This window comes from Pogoniulus pusillus, chromosome 19 (genome assembly GCF_015220805.1).
Source record: "Pogoniulus pusillus isolate bPogPus1 chromosome 19, bPogPus1.pri, whole genome shotgun sequence".
Classification (NCBI taxonomy): domain Eukaryota; kingdom Metazoa; phylum Chordata; class Aves; order Piciformes; family Lybiidae; genus Pogoniulus; species Pogoniulus pusillus.
The window spans coordinates 8,060,240-8,080,018 of record NC_087282.1 but is presented as its reverse complement, the minus strand read 5'-3'; positions in this window follow the sequence as shown (position 1 = coordinate 8,080,018).

Below are 19,779 nucleotides of genomic sequence, written 5' to 3'. Positions count from 1 at the left end.
CAAATCAATGCTACCACTCTCAAGATCTTCTCAAGCCCTTGCTCAGAATCATTCCATTTTCAGTTGCATGAATCCTGTTCAGTCTTGAAGCAAAAGGATGCATTTTAGTGGTCCTAACCCACATCCCACACATCCTTTCCCCCCTCTAGATCATAGAATCATAGAATTGTCTGGTTGGAAAAGCCCTTAAGATCATCCCTACAAGACTCACTTGAGTTCAACCATAATCTAACACCTCCCTGTACACAACTGTTAGACCATGTCCCTCAGCACCTCATTCCAGCACCTTACAAACAACTCCAGAGATGGTGATTCCATCACCTCCCTGCAGCCTTTTCCAGTGCCTGATGACAATTCTGTTGAAGAAAGTTTTGCTAATCTGCAACCTAAACCTCCCCTGGCACAATTTCAGGCCATTTCATCTCCTTCTATCACCTAATAGTAGGGAGAAGAGCCCAACCCCCACCTCGCTCCAACATCCTTTCGAGAAGCTGTAGAGAGCTATGAGGTCTCCTCTCAGCTTCCTCTTCTGCACACTAAACAACCTCAGCTCCCTCAGCTGCTCCTCACCAGCTCTGCTCTCCAGACCCTTTACCAGCTTCATTGATCTTCTCTGGATGTGATCCTCAATGTCTTTTTTGCAGTGGGAAGCCCAAAACTGAACCCAGGACTCAAGATGTGTCCCCACCAGTGCAGAGTATGGAGGGACAATCACAGAAACAACCAGGTTGGAACAGACCTCCAAGATCACCCAGCCCAACCTAGCACCCAGCCCTATCCAGTTAACTATCATTTCCTTGGTCCTGCTGGCCACACTACTGCTGGTTCTAGCCAGGATGCTGTTGACCTTCTGGGCCACCTGAGCACACTGATAGCTCATATTCAGCCAGCTGTCAACCAGCACGCACAGATCCTTCCCTGCCAAGCAACTTTCCAAGCATCTCTTTCAAGAGCACACCACTGAGGCTGTCACTGCTTTGGGCAGAGATCAACCATGGCCGAAAGTGAAACTCCTGGAGCTCAGGAGGTGCTTAAATCTAAAGCTCCACCTGAACTGTCCTGAAGGATGCCTCAGAGCACTGCACATTCAGAAAAGATGCAGACATGGCAGTTTGGGTGGCAATGGTGGTGTTGGCTGATGGTTAGGCTTGATGATCTTAGAGGTCTTTTCCAACCTTAACGATTCTGTGACTGCTCTGAGCATCTTCATGGAGTCACAGAATCAGTCAGGGGTGGAAAGGACCACAAGGATCATCTAATTTCAAAACCCCTGCCATGGACACCTACACCCTACCCTAGAGCAGGCTGCTCACAGCCTCAGCCTTAATCACCTCCAGCCATGGGGCCTCAACCACCTCCCTGGGCAACCCATTCCAGCCTCTCACCACTCTCCTGCTCAACAACTTCCTCCTCACATCCAATCTGACTCTCCCCACCTCTAGCTTTGCTCCATCTGGAACTGGAGCTAGCTTTTCATTGCATGCTCCTGGCTCACTTGTAACTGGAGTTGCTTTAATGTTTGCATATGAGAAGGGTGATAACTGAAAGGGAGGGCATCTTCCTTGAGTCACAAGCATGTTCAGCTGATTTATTGCAGGTAGTGACCAGAGCTTGGCTGGAATGGTCCCACTAGGAAGAGAGGGTGAGAGGAAAGTGCAGCTATGCTGAGTCTTGTTTCCTTGAACACAGAAGAAGAAAACCAAGCAGGGCTTCTCCTATTCACTGTTTCCAAATCAGGGTCACTAGCATGACCTACAGCCAAGACAGTCTGCCCTCCTGTTATTTCAGGAGTCCATTAGATGACTTCTCCACTCCCTGACATAGAAACCACCCAGTTTGCCTCACCTCCTCTCTCCTTTACCTTTGGCAAGTCCAAGCTTTGACATGCAACCCACTGCTTTGGCTGGGGAGCCAAACAGAAACATCACCCCTCAGCTGTCATTACAGCAGTAGATGGTAATTTGTTTTTCTCTTCAGCTTTCAAGAGGGAAACTGAGCTGGCAGCTTTAACCAAGCCTGAAGCTGAGGCACCCTCCACCACACATGAAGCATCCATCACGCCCATTTTATTCTGTTCTGCCACAGCCTGCTGAAGATAAATCCCAGATCATTACAAAGCTGGTGAAAGGCCTGGAACACAAACCCTATGAAGAGAGGCTGAGGGAGCTGGGGGTGTGCAGCCTGCAGCAGAGGAGGCTCAGGGCAGAGCTCATTGCTGTCTGCAGCTGCCTGAAGGGAGGCTGTAGCCACTTGCGGTTGGTCTCTTCCCCCAGGCAAGCAGCAACAGAAGAAGGGGACACAGTTGGAAGCTGTGCCAGAGCAGGTCTAGGCTGGATGTGAGGAGGAAGTTGTTGTCAGAGAGAGTGATTGGCATTGGAATGGGCTGCCCAGGGAGGTGGTGGAATGGCTGTGCCTGGAGGTGTTGAAGCCAAGCCTCGCTGAGGCACTTAGTGCCATGGTCTGGTTGCTTGGCCAGGGCTGGGTGCTAGGTTGGAGTGGATGATCTTGGAGGTCTCTTCCAACCTGCTTGATTCTGTGATTCTATGATTCTTCCAGAGCAAAAGGGATGACATCTTCTCATTTACATTAGCTCAAGAGAGCAATGAAGGGCACAGAGGAGGGAGTGATACATCTCTGCAGTCTTCCACACAACATAAGGCACATGAGCTAGAGCAGTCACACTGTAAGGGCATTTAGAAGCCAGAGTGTTGTGCTGCACTGAGCAGAACTTCTTGCCTCGAAGCATCCTGCCTACCTGCACATCCTCAGGGGCTGCACTGTGCTTGTGGTTTCTCTCCTGGCACGCCACATGCCAGGCCCAGCTGGTCAGTGGCTCCCCCATCAATCCTTGCTGTCTCTGGAACTGTGGTGGGAACTGAGGTGTGAGGCATCGATAGCCCCAGCCAGGGGAAAGACTGGACAGATGCCAGTGGCACGAGTGAGGATGGGATTACAGCTGAGGCAAGCCAGGCAGGGGGTATCACTAACCAAGCTCCCAGCCCTGCAGTGCTACCCGTGCCTCACACCACCCACCCAGCCTTGCCTGCAGGAAGCTGCATCCTCAGAGCCCTCCCAAAGGGTCAGTTTTCTGCCCACTTAGTCCCACAGAGGCACCAAGGGGCAGGTACCACAAGGGCAGGGCATCCTTTCCTTTGAGCAGCCAGGTCTGTGCAGCCAGGTGCTCAGAGGGCACCACAGCATCTTGCTCCGTGCCCTACCTGCATGCCCATCCTGTTCTGGTGAACCAGGGAAAGATCCAGGATTAAAAGTGGACCTTTACCAAGAAATACAACCCAAACACCCTTACTCCTAACCACTTGTCCTCATTGTAAAACTTCAGTGGCACAGCCACAACTCCCAGAGTTGCCAACTGCATCTGCCCTGCAGCTAGCTTGGGTGCTTTGAGTTTTCAAGGCTGAGCTGGGGATTATCAGCCTCTGCCAGTTCCCTTTTTGGGATGCTCCTCCACACAGCTGGCCTGGCTGGTTGCATTGTGTCAGAATCAGATTGCATTTCACTGCAGCCTTTTGGAGCTGTTACTCTATCCCCAGGCTAACATAGCTCCCATGCTCACATGCAAAGCACAGAGAGACACAGCTCACTGGTCCAAGCCCCAAAGCAACGAGGCTGGGGAAGGGATTGGAGGGGAAAGCTGATGAGGAGAGGCTGAGCTGCTGGGATTGTGTAGCCTGGAGGAGAGGAGGCTCAGGGAGGACCTCATCACACTCTACATCTACATAAAGGGAAGCTGTAGTAAGGTGAGAGTGAGACTCTGCTCCCAGGCAGCATGTGACAGGATGAGAGGACATGGCCTGAAGCTGTGCCCGGGGAGGGTTGGATGTTAGGAAGCACTTCCTCAGGGAAAGGGGGATTAGACATTGGAATGGACTGCCCAGGGAGATGGTGGAGTCAACTGTCCCTGGAGGTATTTAAGGAAAGCTTGGATGTGTCACTTAGTGCCATGCCCTAGTTGATGTTAGGCTGGACTTGATGCTCTCAGAGGCCTATTCCAACCTACATAACTCCATGATTATGACTTATTAATTTAGCAATGCATTTTATTCACCCCTAGCAGCATTGGTTGAAGAGCAACATGAAGAAGTCATGTTTCCCATGTATCAATAACATGGAACATCTACAGCACTGCACAGTCATGCTCAGAGCAACCACAAGCTCCAGGGATGGATGATGAAGGAAAGAGATGATCATAGAATCATTAAGGTAGGAAAAGACCTCTAAGACTATCAAGTCCAACCTTCTACCCAACACCTCCATGACCACTAGATGCTGTGCCTCTTCTGGCCTCCTCCTGCTCTATAAATCACTCTGCTGTTTACTGGATGGGAGGAAATGGCCTAATCCAGGAGAGATTTGTGTTGGAAATCAGGAAAAGGTCTTTGCTGCAAGAGTGGTCAGGCATTGGAACAGGCTGTGCAGGGAGGTGGTGGAGTCACCATCCCTGGAGGTGTTCAAAACATATGCAGACATGGCACTTGGAGACATGGTTTGGTGGGCATGGTGGAGTTGGGTTGATGGTTGGGTTTGATCTTAGATTCATTAAGGTTGGGTGTTACCTGCGCCTCCCCCCCTTATGAAATCACCCAGACTGGACTCAGCTGGCTGGCAGGTAAGGAATGAAGCTTTGTATTGGCAGCTTAGCACAAGATACAAGCAGGTGTTTACAATATATCTACAGCTATAGACAGAAACAAGCAAGCTAAAAGTAATACAGAAACACAGCAGCCCTCCCAGAAGCCAGAGTCCCCAGGAGGGCCTCCCAACCACCCTTCCACCTTCTTTCCACCCCTCTACCTTAGCCCAGACTTTGCCTTACATGCAAGGTGAGGTTGGAAGATCACCAAGGGGGGATTGGAAGGAGAAGGATTAGTTACACAGGCACTGACTGCAACAGACACACACACACACTGGCTCCCTGTCTTATCTGTGTTTTGTCCTCTTGTTTTCATACATCTCAGTAAGCCTATGAATGAAGCAGACATCCCCATTGTTTCCTTTTCACAGCCTAGTATCTGATTTTTCTCACTAGAATATTCCAGTTAGCCTCAATTCAGCACACTAGGTTATACCTGACAGCTACTTGGACTGCTTCATTCCCTTAGCCAAGCTAAGTGTGGCCAGCAGGGCCAGGGAGGTGATATTTCCCCTCTGCTGTGCTCTGCTGAGACCCCACCTGGAGTACTGCATCCAGTTCTGGAGCCCCTGGGATAAGAGGGCTGTGGAGATGCTGGAGAGTGTCCAGAGCAGGGCCAGGAGGATGCTGAGAGGGCTGCAGCAGCTCTGCTGTGAGCACAGACTGAAAGAGTTGGGGCTGTTGAGTCTGGAGAAGAGGAGGCTCCCAAGTGACCTTCTTGTGGCCTTCCAGGATCTGAAGGGGGCTACAAAAAAGCTGGGGAGGGACTTTTTAGGCTGTGAGGGAGTGGCAGGCCTGGGGGGAATGGAGCAAAGCTGGAGGTGGGGAGGTTCAGCTTGGAGGTGAGGAGGAAGTTGTTGAGCAGGAGAGTGGTGAGAGGCTGGAATGGGTTGCCCAGGGAGGTGGTTGAGGCCCCATGGCTGGAGGTGTTTGAGGCCAGGCTGGCTGAGGCTGTGTGCAGCCTGCTCTAGGGTAGGGTGTCCCTGGGCATGGCAGGGGGGGTTGGAACTGGCTGCTCCTTGTGGTCCCTTGCAGCCCTGACTGATTCTATGGTTCTATGATTCTGCCCATATCCTCAGGGCACAGAGGCTTTACATCTAGAACTGATGAAGGTTTTCCTCCATTTCCTCATGTCAGTCAAACACAAAATCCCAGATGACTTCACTTAGGTGGCATTTCTGGCCTGCAGCTGAGTGTGCTTCTGTGCACTGAAGCGTGTACTTGCTACAATACCTCACAGAAACAGAATACTTCAAAGGTGTCTTAGCATTTCACAACCACAACCTAATTGAGGTTCGTGGCATCACCTTCAAGCAGATAAGGAGCTTCTGCTGACAAGCAGAGTAGCAGCCAACACTTATTACCCTGAGGTGCAGACTGCAGCAGGTCTTTTCCAGGTGTGGAACAGCACAGCAGAGTCTGCTGCCAGCATCTGTGCAGTGCTAAGTGGCAAATGTCAGTACTGAAATGGAAACCTCTCCCCCACACATCGACTCCTCCACCCACTCAACAGCAAAAGTTGCTCAGCTAAGTGCTGCCATCACAGGATTTCCACTGTGAACAGTGGGATAGAGGCAGCCTCAGCAGGTTTGTGGATGGCACCAGGCTGTGCAGTCCAGCTGACACGTTGGAGGAAAGGGATGCAATCCAGAGGGACCTGGGCAGGCTGGAGAGGGGGACCCATGCCCAGTTCAACAAGGCTAAGTGCAAGGTTCTACACCTGGGTTGGGGAAATTCCAAGCACAAATATAGGCTGGGAGAGGAGTGGCTCAAGAGCAGTCTGGAGGAGAAGGACTTGGGGGTGTCAATTGGCGACAAACTCCCCAGGAGCCAGCACTGGTCACTGGCAGCCCAGCAGGCAGCTGTGAGCTGGCTGCATCCAGAGCAGGGAGAGCAGCAGCACAGGGAGGGGATTCTGCCCCTCTGCTCTGCTGAGACCTCACCTGCAGCACAGAATCTACTTTGGGAGTTTTGTAAATCACAGAATCAACCAGGTTGGAAGAGACCTCCAAGCTCATCCAGCCCAACCTAGCACCCAGCCCTGCCCAACCAACCAGACCATGGCACTAAGTGCCCCAGCCAGGCTTGGCTTCAACACCTCCAGGCACAGCCACTCCACCACCTCCCTGGGCAGCCCATTCCAATGCCAATCACTCTCTCTGACAACAACTTCCTAACAACATCCAGCCTAGACCTGCCCTGGCACAGCTTGAGACTGTCCCCCCTTGTTCTGACATAGTTGCTGTCTGGTTGTGTGCATGTTGCCAGCTCATGTTGAGCTTTTCTACAACCAGAGATTGCTCAGAGACTTTCTCCTAGTTTATTTGCCACCGTTTCTGCTTTCACATGTGAAGGCTCAAGCCAACAGTAGTGAGCTTGAAAGACTCTGAAATTCTGTCGTAAGTGTCTCAGGATGAATTGCTGCTTTTCATTCCTTCCAGAGTCTGAGGTCTTCAGCAACACAGCTCTCTAGGTTAGTCTTTACCAAGAGCTGTGGTGAATGGTGCCACATCCAGATGGCAGCTGGCACTAGTGGTGTTCCCCAAGGATCAGTGCTGGGCCCAATCTTGTTCAGTAGCTTTAGTGATGATCTAGAGCAGGAAATTGAGTCCAGCATCAGTAAGTTTGCAGATGACACCGAGCTAGGAGCAGCTGTGGAGTTGTTGGAAGGTAGGAGAGCCCTGCAGAGGGACCTGGCCAGGCTGCATGGGTGGGCAGAGGCCAATGGGATGAGATTGAACAAGGCCAGTTGGAGGGTAGGAGAGCCCTGCAGAGGGACCTGGCCAGGCTGGATGGGTGGGCAGAGGCCAATGGGATGAGATTGAACAAGGCCAAGTGCAGGGTTCTGCACTTTGGCCACAACAACCCCAAGTGGTGCCACAGGCTGGAGACAGAGTGGCTGAGAGCAGCCAGGCAGAGAGGGGGCTGGGGGTGCTGGGAGAGAGGAGCTGAAGATGAGGCAGCAGTGCCCAGGTGGGCAGCAGAGCCAATGGCATCCTGGGCTGGCTCAGGAGCAGTGTGGGCAGCAGGACAAGGGAGGTTCTTGTACCCCTGTGCTCAGCACTGCTCAGGCCACCCTGGAGTGCTGTGCCCAGTTCTGGGCTCCTCAATTCAAGAGAGATGTTGAGGTGCTGGAAGGTGTCCAGAGAAGGGTGATGAAGCTGGCGAAGGGCCTGGAACACAAACCCTATGAAGAGAGGCTGAGGGAGCTGGGGTTGTTTAGCCTGGAGAAGAGGAGGCTCAGGACAGAACTCACTGCTGTCTAAAACTACCTGAAGGGAGGCTGTAGCCAGGTGGAGTTGGTCTCTTCTCCCAGGCACACAGCACTAGAACAAAGGGACACAGTCTCAAGTTCTTCCAGGGGAGGTCTGGGCTGGATGTTAGGAGGAATTTGTTGGCAGAGAGAGTGATTGGCATTGGAATGGGCTGCCCAGGGAGGTGGTGGAGTCACCATCCCTGGAGGTGTTCAAGAAGAGCCTGGATGAGGCACTTAGTGCCATGGTCTGGTTGATTGGGTAGGGCTGGGTGCTAGGTTGGGCTGGCTGAGCTTGGAGCTCTCTTCCAACCTGGCTGATTCTGTGATTCTATTCTATGATTCTATGATTCTGTCTCGACAGCCTCAGATTGACATTCGGGTCAAATTCAGGATGCAAAAAGAGAGTTCTGCTTGTGTAAAATGAGCAGAAGTCTGGTGAGAATCTGCCTCTGCATCTCTCAGAGTGTGTACATGGATGTGTGGGTGCAGGGAGGCAGAGGAAATATGTGAGAGAAGCCCTAAAGGCTCCTAGATAATGCCCCTAAAGTATTTCTAAGCCATTGCACAAGTAACAATATACAGAGAGCAAAATTCCAACACAAGGGATCCATTTTCTGCAGACAGAAGAATACTCATGTGGAACACACTCACAAAGAAGCTTCTTTAGGCAAAACAAACAAACAAACACTGCAGCCATTTATCTCCTTGCCCTTTTTTTTTGTGCTGGAATACAGGAGCTTCACAGTGTACAGCTTCGAACCGCAGCAGGGGCCTCCTGTCGTCTCTGCCCAGTTCATCTGCAGAATCCCACTTCAGTTCCTTCAGCTGGGACAGGAGCAGAGGGCCCATTTCATGGGAGGACAAGGTAGGGTCTATGGCAATGCAGCCTGTGAGACCAAGGTCTTTCCAAGCCATGCAACAGCCCAGTGGGAATTGCCAAAGCAGCAATCTCCAGGCCAAGACAGGAAGGAACGCTGCAGATCTCAGTAACGACTCCACGGCTAAAGCCTCTCTTCTCTAAAGGTTTTTCTTTCAAGAAGGAACTATTCTGTGTTTGCCCAAGCATGATGTCTTTAAAAACTCACTAAGTAATCTTTTTTGATACTAACTAACAAGACCTTCATAGCTTTTATCCCATGTGGAACTTGGCAGGGTTGGATTCATCATCTCACAGACTGTCAGAGGCTGGAAGGGATCTCCAAAGCTCATCCAGTCCAACCCCCCTGCCAGAGCAGGGTCACTCATACCAGATCACACAGGAACACAGCCAGGCAGGGGGGCTGGAAGGGACCTCCAAAGCTCATCCAGTCCAACCCCCCTGCCAGAACAGGGTCACCCATACCAGATCACACAGGAACACAGCCAGGCAGGGGGGCTGGAAGGGACTGCCAAAGCTCATCCAGTCCAACCCCCCTGCCAGAGCAGGGTCACCCATACCAGATCACACAGGAACACAGCCAGGCAGGGGGCCTGGAAGGGACCTCCAAAGCTCATCCAGTCCAACCCCCCTGCCAGAGCAGGGTCACCCATACCAGATCACACAGGAACACAGCCAGGCAGGTTTTGAATATCTCCAAAAAGGGAGACTCCACAAGCCCCCTGGGCAGCCTGGTCCACTGCTCTGTCACCCTCACAGGGAAACAATTCCTCTTCCTATGTCCATGGAACTTCCTATGCTTCAACTTCCACCATTGCCTCTTGTCTTGGCATTGGGCATCATCCATCAGAGCCTGGCTCCAGCCTCTGGGCACTCACCCATTACATATTTATAAGCATGAATGAGGTCACCTCTCAGCCTCTTCTTCTGCAAGCAGCAGAGCCCCAGGTCCCTCAGTCTGCTCCTCCAGCCCTCTGGGCATCCTCGTGGCCCTTCTCTGGACATGCTCCAGCATCTCCACATCCCTCTTGTAATAGGGGCTGCAGAACTGGATGCAGATCTCCAGTCTTTTCCAACCTTAATGATTCTGATTCTGTCCTTGGACTAAGAACCTTCCTGATTCCCACTACAACTTGCTCTTCATTCTTCCCTTTTACCAAAAGCAGTGAGGCAGTTACCAGGGACTCTGCCCCTGCCAAGGAGCTTTGCACAGAATAAAATGAGCATGGCTGACTGCTCTTCATTTATGTCCAGGGAGACTTCTTTAAAGCTGATCTTTCAAAAGAAGCCACCTTTGAGCTGGTAGAAAGAAAACCATCTGAGCAATGCTGAATTTCTGAGAAACAGTTCCATGCTCAGATCATAGAATAGTCAGGGTTGATCACAGAATCAGTCAGGGTTGGAAGGGACCACAAGGATCAGCCAGTTCCAGCCCCCCTGCCATGCCCAGGGACACCCTACCCTAGAGCAGGCTGCACACAGCCTCAGCCAGCCTGGCCTCAAACACCTCCAGGCATGGGGCCTCAACCACCTCCCTGGGCAACTCATTCCAGCCTCTCACCACTCTCATGCTGAGGAGCTTCCTCCTCACCGCCAGGCTGACTCTCCCCACCTCCAGCTTTGCACCATTCCCCCCAGTCCTGTCACTGGGACAGGAGGAGGCTGGAACCCTTCTCTTCTCCAGACTCCACAGCTCTTTCAGTTTGTCCTCAGAGCAGAGGTGAAAATAAACCCCACAAAACTCTTCCCTTAAATACTCACTTCTAGGCAGGGATCAATCAGAAGGACATTTAGCTCCTTACACAGATTTGAGGAGTCATCTAAAGAGCCTTCAACAAAAATAATGCCTCTCAGTCAGATGTGCTCTCCACAGGGGTGTTTCAATCTCAACACCACTTGGAACAACACCACCATGTACATAGAAAGCCACTGCTGGAATATATTACCTCATCAGCACACAGTGATAAGATGAAGTTGTTTAGTGTTAGAAGGGATAAGGATTACCATAGCAGTGTTCAGCTTCTTGCAACTGTAGTGCTCAGTGCCACTGATAGTAAAGACATCAAAATGAGTCACTTAATAATTACCAGACTGTGCTAGAGGCAAAGGGAAATGCTGGAATCTGCTCAGCCAGCACAGTGTTTGTGCAATGACTCAGTCTGATGGGATTTGGACCTCAAGAAAACTGACTGAGCTGATTCTCTTTCTTCATCTTCTCTTTGGGTACATTTCCCTGCTCCAAATCAGGAGCAGGACAAGAGAGTAACAAGTCAGACTCAGCTGCCCTGCAGATGCTGCAACAAATTCTGGACCAGATCTGGGCTCTTGGGGGCAGAAAGTTCCCTGCTGCTGTCTCATCTAGCTGCTTTGCCTGCAGCCTCCTAGACACTGTGGCAACAGAAACAATCAAGCCAGTGATGACAGCAGTAGGTGTTTACATGTGCAGTGGGCACTTGAGCACAGAGCACCTCAGTTTAGTTGAACAGATGAAGCTTTTACACGAGCTTCATGCAGTCACTTCCACCAAACTGGCCCAAGAGCTTCACTTTTATTATTTACCATCATTTGCTTACTACCTCATGTGTTCAACCTACCAGACACACATAAACTCAGCAGCTGGCAACCCTATTTGAGCCCTCTTACTTGAGCAGGGCAGCTTGGCTGCTGGTGCCACCACATTCTGTGCTGGCATCATGAGGATGGCCTGGTGTATGTCAGAGATTGATAGAATCTCTGGGGCCTAGAACACATCTCGAGGGGGCCTGAAGCACAGCCTTATGAGAAGAGGCTGAGGGAGCTGGGGGTGTGCAGCCTGCAGCAGAGGAGGCTCAGGGCAGAGCTCATTGCTGTCTACAGCTCCCTGCAGGGAGGCTGTAGCCAGGTGGGGTTGGGCTTTGCTGCCAGGCAAGCAGCAACAGAAGAAGGGGACACAGTCTCAAGTTGTGCCAGGGCTGGATGTGCCATCTAGGCTGGATGTTGTTAGGAAGTTGTTGTCAGAGAGAGTGATTGGCATTGGAATGGGCTGCCCAGGGAGGTGGTGGAGTGGCCATGGCTGGAGGTGTTGAAGCCAAGCCTGGCTGGGGCACTGAGTGCCATGGTCTGGTTGGTTGGCCAGGGCTGGGTGCTAAGTTGGACTGGATGTCCTTGAAGCTCTCTTCCAACCTCGTTGATTCTACAACTGTATGATTCTATGAATCTATGAATCACAGCATGGTTTGGGTTGGAAGGGACCTTAGAGATTATCCAGCTCCAACCCTGTGTCATGGGCAGGGACACCTCCCTCTAGCCCAGGCTGCTCAAGGAACTGTCCAACCTGGCCTTGAACACCTCAACGAAGGTGACATCCACAACCTCTCTGGGCAGCCTGTGCCAGTGTCTCACCACCCTTACTGTCAAGAATTTCTTCCTAATCTCCAGTCTCAATTCCCTCTTCCAGCTCAAAGCCATTGTCCCTCATTCTGTCACTCCCAGCCCTTGTCAAAAGTCCCTCCCCAGCTCTTCTGTAGCCTCTTCAGGCACTGGAAGGCTTCTCTAAGGTCTCCCCATCCCTCTCAGCCCCTCATCCTGGCCTGGATCAGCAATAGTGTGACCAGCAGGACCAAGGAGGTGATTGCCCTCCTGTACTCAGCGCTGGTGAGGCCACATCTTGAGTCATGGGTTCAGCTTTGGGCCTTTCACTCCAAGAAGGACATTTTGGTGCTGCAGTGTGTTCAGAGAAGTGCAATGAAAGTGGCAAAGAGTCTGGAGGACAGGGCTGGTGAAGCAGCTGAGGGACCTGGGGTTGTTTAGTCTGGAGAAGAGGAGTCTGAGGGGAGACTTCACTGCTCCCTACAACTCCCTAAAACAAGGTTGCAGTGAGGTGGAGGTTGGTCTCTTCCTCTAGTATCAGGTGATAGATGAGAGGAAATGGCCTGAAATTGTGCCAGGGAAGCTTTAGGTTGGAGATTAGGAAAAACATCTTTGGTCAGGGCTTGGAACAGGCTGCCCAGGGAGGTGGTGGAGTTCCCATCCCTGGAGGTGGTCCAAAATGTGTGGACATGGCACTTGGGGGCATGATTTAGTGGCCATGGTGGCTGTTGGGTCAACTGTTGGACTGGATGACCTTAGAGGTCTTTTCCAAGCACACCAGCTCTGTGATTCCATGAACACACTGGACCAAGGACAAACTGAGGGCTTGATTCACTGTGTAATGACCTTACAAGTAAGGAATTATTCACCCAGATAACTACAAGTCAGGTAGAGCCAGGACTGAGCAATGAGGTCTTTAGAGAAGAGCTGTATTAGTAACATAGATTGCTGCAGGTATTTGTCCCAGCAGGAGAGTAATAAACAAGAATGTGCAGTTAAAGCCCAACTGGGTAAAAGAGGTTGGATGGCTACAGTAATTTTCATGACACCAATTTTCTTTCCCCCAGCCAAGGCAGTCACTTTCACCACAGGAATTCCACTAGGATCTGCCACAATATATGCCTTGCACTATGGGATTTAGATAATTTGGAACTACTTTCTGAGGATTGCCCAAAACCTTGTGCACAGACAGAAATATCCAGATGCATCCCACCTCCCCAGGCTCTTGTTTGAGCTCTTACTCAAAGAGACTGACAGAAATGAAGCTGAATATGCAGAAACATTTTGCTATTAGATCACAGAGCCACAGAGTTACAGAATGGCAGTGGCTGGAAGGGACCTCCAAAGCTCATAATGCCTGCCTTTACTACATGAGTGGTACAAGTAGTTCCAACCCCCCTGCCATGGGCAGGGACACCCTACCCTAGATCAAGCTGGCCAACAGCCTGATCCAGCCTGGCCTTAAACACCTTCAGGTTTTAACACCTCAACTACCTCCCTGGGCAACCCATTTCAGGCTCTCACCACTCTCATGGTGAAGATTCTACGTGTGCAAGCTTCTACATCCCTAATTCAAGCTACTACTGTTTCAGCTAATCTCAGTATTTCTTAAACCAAAACTGATAGCATCAACCTCCTGAAATCTCAAACTGCACAGAGTGCCAGGCCTCTATTGATTTTCTCTCTGAATGCTCCCATCTGGCCAGAAGCAGTTTTGAAGGATGTGTCAGAAGCTATCAGGTGAAAACTAAAAGGAGAGGAGAAATGATTGTAAATCGTTTTGCTTTCCCACAGGGACAGCAGTGGTGGGGAGGGGGGAAGGGGCAGCCTTTAGAAGAGTCAAGCAGTTACTGCAAGCAAATCTGCCAAGTGCTTGCAAAGCTGAAAGATGATTGCAAGTACTGCTGAAGGTCAACATTTTAATGAAGCTCCATGAATAATGCCTGAGCAGTCGTTACAGAACTGAACTGAAGGGCTGTGAAACAAGGTTAAGCAGGAAAGAAGATGGATGTTAGAGCTGCTGAGGCATTAGCTCACACATTCCTAAACTGCCTACCAGAGAATCACAGAATGGTTTAGGTTGGAAGGGACCTCAAGGACCAGCCAGTTCCAAGCCCCTGCCATAGGCAGGGACACCTCCCACTAGAACAGGCTGCTCAAGGACTCATCCAACCTGGCCTTGAACACCTCCAGGGAGGTTGTGGAGCACAGAAGCACCCAATGTGATCTTTGATCTTTGATCACATTGGGTGCTTCTGTGCTCCACAACCTCCCTGGGAAACCTGTGCCAGTGTCTCACCACCCTCACCCTGTGCCAGTGTCTCACCACCCTCACTGCAAATAACTTCTTCCTAACATCGACTTTCAATCTCCCCTCTGCCACTTCAAACCCATTCCTCCTCATCCTGTCATTACCAGACCTTGTCAATAGTCCCTCCCCAGCCTTCCTGTAGGTCTCCTTCAGATACCGGTAAGCCACTATAAGGTCTCCTCGAAGCCTTCTCTTCTCCAGGCTGAAGAGCCCCAACTCTACTAGCCTGTCCTCATAGAAGAGGTGCTCCAGAAGAAGGTAAGAGATTTTCCACACTGGGGCAGATTTTGTCAGCTCAGCTGCTGTGTGCCTACAGATAAAAGATAGGCACATCATGCAGTATGGAGAGCAGGGAAGGACAACAGCTCCACTTCAAGGGTCCTTTTATCTCTCATGAATTTGTATGTGCTTGGCCTTTTCAGTTTAGGTTGCCAACCTCCCCTGTCCCACCACAAATATCCTGAGTGTGCAGCACTTAAATTTATTTCCCTTCCTGTCCTGTATCCTTTCTCCTTGGGAGTTTTGCATGTGTAGAGTATCAGATGTGTTAAATTGCAGGTGCTGGGGATGTGTCGGCTGGAATGGAAAGCACAGAACGTAATTGCCTCGTTTGAGAACTCATTTTATCTCACCACTCCATTTGTAAGACTTCCCTTAGGCAGAGTGATCCTTCTCAAGCAAATTGTCTCATTTTTTCTCAGAGGAAAGCAAAAAGGATGCATAGGCACCAGGAGTTTATAGATATGGAACCCAATCAAACTTCAAAGGCAGCCTAAACGTTCACAAGCACTTTATTGTTACAGATATGGAAAGTGCAGTCTCAAAGCAACACATTTCTTATAGAATCATGAATGGGTAGGGGTTGGAAAGGACCTCCACAAATCAAGTCCAACCCTCCTACAAAGCAGGATCACCTAGGACAGGTCACACAGGAAGGCATCCAGACAGGTCTCGAAAGTCTGCGGAGAAGGAGACTTCACAACCTCTCTGGGCAGACTGCTCCAGGGCTCCAGCACCCTCACAGCAAAGTTTCTCCTCTCCTCATGTTGAGATGGAACTTCCTGGGTTCCAGGGTGTACCCACTGCCCCTTGTCCTAGCAGAGGGCACCACTGAAAAGAGCCTGGACACCCACTCTTCAGGTACTTGTAAACTTAATAAGACAGCCTCTCACACTGCCCTTATTGCAAACTAACCAGGCTCAGAGCACTCAGCCCTTCCTCATCAGACAGATGTTCCCATCCCTTCATCATCCTCGTAGCCTCTGTTAGACACTCCAGCAGTTTGCTGTTCCTCCCAAACTGTGGAGCCCAAAACTGGACATAGTACTCCAGATGTGGTCTTGCCAGGGCAGAGCAGACTTGCAAAACCATACAAGTTACATTCATAGAATCACAGAATGGTTTAGGTTGGAAGGGACCTCAAGGACCAGCCAGTTCCAGACCCCTGCCATAGGCAGGGACACCTCCCACTAGAACAGGTCACTCAAGGCCTCATCCAACCTGGCCTTGAACACCTCCAGGGAGGTTGTGGAGCACAGAAGCACCCAATGTGATCAAAGATCACATTGGGTGCTTCTGTGCTCCACAACCTCCCTGGGCAACCTGTGCCAGTGTCTCACCACCCTCACTGGAAAGAGCTTCTTCCTAACATCCAGTTTAAATCTCCCCTCTGCCAGTTTAAACCCATTTCCCCTCATCCTGTCATTACAATCCTACCATATTCTACCAGGTAGTCTGACCATTTCATTTTGTACCACACCTGCTGTACTTTGTGCTGTAGCTAATCAAGAGAAACCATTGCCATGCTGTTTTGTGATCACTGCCAATGAAAGGAAGATGGAAAAAGATGTAGAGGAGTCAAGAAACCTCAGCTGCTTAGGGTGTTTCTTCTGCTTCACAACAAAAGACTTTGATTTCAGTGACTCAAGGTTTCTCACCTGTACTTATTGTAATCTATCTGAATGTCTCTCAGTGAAATTTAATTGCAGGCTGTGTGTATAAAGCAGATTTAGATTACTGCATGGCAAGCACTATATAAATGCAAGATGTCATTACAGCATGTTATAAACACAAACTGGGGAAAGTTGGGGTTATTCCCCCTTTAGCTGCCATTAAAAAAGAGAAAGATCACAGGCTCACAGGATGTTAGGGGTTGGAAGGGACCCAAGGAGATCATCCAGTTCAACCCCCCTGTCAGAGCAGGACAATGCTATCTAACACAGATCACAGAGGAACACATCCAGACAGACCTTGAAAGGCTCCAGAGAAGGAGACTCCACAACATCTCTGGGATGATAATGATGACAATAATAATGATATTGTGTGTATAAAGCACATTTAGATTACTCTGTGGCAAGCACTATATAGAAACAAGATGTTATTACAGTGTATTATGAACATAAATGATGCTGATGTTGAGGTGCTGGAAGGTGTCCAGAGAAGGGCAGCAAGGCTGGGGAGGGGCCTGGAGCACAGCCCTGTGAGGAGAGGCTGAGGGAGCTGGGGGTGTGCAGCCTGCAGCAGAGGAGGCTCAGGGCAGAGCTCATTGCTGTCTACAGCTCCCTGAAAGGAGGCTGTGGCCAGGTGGGGTTGGGCTCTGCTGCCAGGCAAGCAGCAACAGAAGAAGGGGACACAGTCTCAAGCTGTACCAGGAGAGGTCTAGGCTGGATGTTGTTAGGAAGTTGTTGTCAGAGAGAGTGATTGGCATTGGAATGGGCTGCCCAGGGAGGTGGTGGAGTCACCATCCCTCGAGGTGTTCAAGAAAAGACTGGATGAGGCACTTAGTCTAGTTGCTTGGCCAGGGCTGGATGCTAGGTTGGACTGGCTGAGCTTGGAGCTCTCTTCCAACCTGCTTGATTCTGTGATTCTAAACTTGGGACATTTGGAGTTATTTCTCTTTTTGCTGCCCTTAAAAAATATGCTGATGGCAATAATAATAATAACAACTATTATTATTATTACTGTAACACTGAGAAGAAACAACAGCCAAGAGAGTCTCTGTGCACACATGCTAAAGCAGTGTGTACAATAAAAGAAGCAAGAAACAAAGAATAGGGCAAGTCTGAATATTCAACTAGAAATGGAGCCCTGATCTGAATTTTTGTAAGGACCCTTCTTGCTTCCTTGAAACACTACAACATCTTACAGCTTTTCCTGCATTCTCCCCCTTCCTGGGGTAAGTCTTTGGCCCTCTGACAGTTTTCTGCACATGGCTCAGAAAGCCTGTCCTTTGACAGGGCCAGAGATGCTGTTTTCCTTTCACTTTTCTCTGTGCATAAACCCAGAGGCAAAATGAGATGATCTCCAGAGGTCCCTTTCAACCCCAACTGTTTTATGACTCTGTGATCCTATTCCAGAATTCCTTGACAACCACCTAGGCAGCAAAATAACAGCCAAGTGACAAGTCCAGTTTCACACAGAAGAGTATCTGGGATTTCATTCCATAAGGATCCTGTAATTTTATCCTGCCTGGCCTGACCAGTTCACCCTCACCTCACTCTTCTTTCAGAAACACCTACGAGACCAGGAGTGCCTGAAGCACAGGACTCAACTCCCAACCCTGTCACAAGCCTTTCAGTGCTCAGTTCTGCAGCTCAGCCCAGAGGCCAATGGGATGAGATTGAACAAGGCCAAGTGCAGGGTTCTGCACTTTGGCCACAACAAGCCCAAGCAGTGCTACAGGCTGGGGCCAGAGTGGCTGAGAGCAGCCAGGCAGAGAGGGAGCTGGGGGTGCTGGGAGAGAGGAGCTGCAGATGAGGCAGCAGTGTGCCCAGGTGGGCAGCAGAGCCAATGGCATCCTGGGCTGGATCAGGAGCAGTGTGGGCAGCAGGACAAGGGAGGTTCTTGTGCCCCTGTGCTCAGCACTGCTCAGGCCACCCCTGGAGTGCTGTGTCCAGTTCTGGGCTCCTCCATTGCAGAGAGCTGTTGAGGTGCTGGAAGGTGTCCAGAGAAGGGCAGCAAGGCTGGGGATGGGCCTGGAGCACAAACCCTATGAGGAGAGGCTGAGGGAGCTGGGGGTGTGCAGCCTGCAGAAGAGGAGGCTCAGGGCAGAGCTCACTGCTGGCTACAACTACCTGAAGGGAGGCTGTAACCAAGCGGAGGTTGAGCTCTTCTGCCAGGCAAGCAGCAACAGAAGAAGGGGACAGAGTCTCAAGCTGTGCCAGGGGAGGTCTATGCTGGATGTTGTTAGGAAGTTGTTGTGAGAGAGAGTGATTGGCATTGGAATGGGCTGCCCAGGGAGGTGGTGGAGTGGCTGTGGCTGGAGGTGTTGAAGCCAAGCCTGGCTGGGGCACTTAGTGCCATGGTCTGGTTGACTGGCCAGGGCTGGGTGCTAGGTTGGGCTGGATGAGCTTGGGGGTCTCTTCCAGCCTGGCTGATTCTGTGATTCTATGATTTGTATCTGCTGCTTCCTGTTGCAGAAAGCCTGCTAGCTTGCCACGGGGGGGCAAGGGGGGGTCAAGGCCCCAGAGATCAGTGTGACCTGCTAGCTTGCCACGGGGGGTCAAGGCCCCACAGATCAGTGTGACCAGAGGCAATGCCACATGGACTCCAGACAATTCAATGTGAGTTATGCCAGGGAGGTTTATTGATCATTTCAGCTCTCATTATATAGCCTCAAAGCACAGAGCACACACTTAGACATTAGCATAATTAGCCAAGGACAACCCACTCCATCTGCATAAGCCACACCTTGTTTTCCTCATTAACCAGCTGTCCATTATCTATCCTTTCTGAGATAAGGTAGCCAGCAGCTGGTGGGAACCAAGGTCAGCATCCACCTGTTATTTTCCTCCTTCACTTTGCATTCCCACAGATTCCTTTAGAATCCAGTGAACTGAGATTTCCAGAAGACCACTACACAAGGGATGTTCTTCAGCTTTAGACCTTGGGCCACTCAAGCCCAGCAAACTGTTAGCAGCTGAAACCCTCCTGAGCTCACCAAGCTCTATGTTTTTCGCTGCTTCAGGCCAACATTGTACTTGCCACAGCAAGGTGACTTTGGTGAACGGTCTCCAGCTCTTATCCTCCCAAGCTCACAAGTCCTTGGGACCGGATGGGATCCACCCTAGGGTGCTGAGAGAGCTGGCAGCTGAGCTGGCCAAGCTGCTCTCCATCATTTACCAACAGTCCTGGCTCTCTGGAGAGGTCCCCAAGGACTGGAAGCTGCCAATGTGATGTCCATCCACAGGAAGGGCCAGAGGGAGGAACTGGAAAACTGCAGAGCTGTGAGCCTGATCTCAGTGCCAGGCAAGGGCATGGAACAGGCCACCTTGAGTGCCATCACACAGCACCCACAGGATGGCCAAGGGACCAGGCCCAGCCAGCATGGGTTTAGG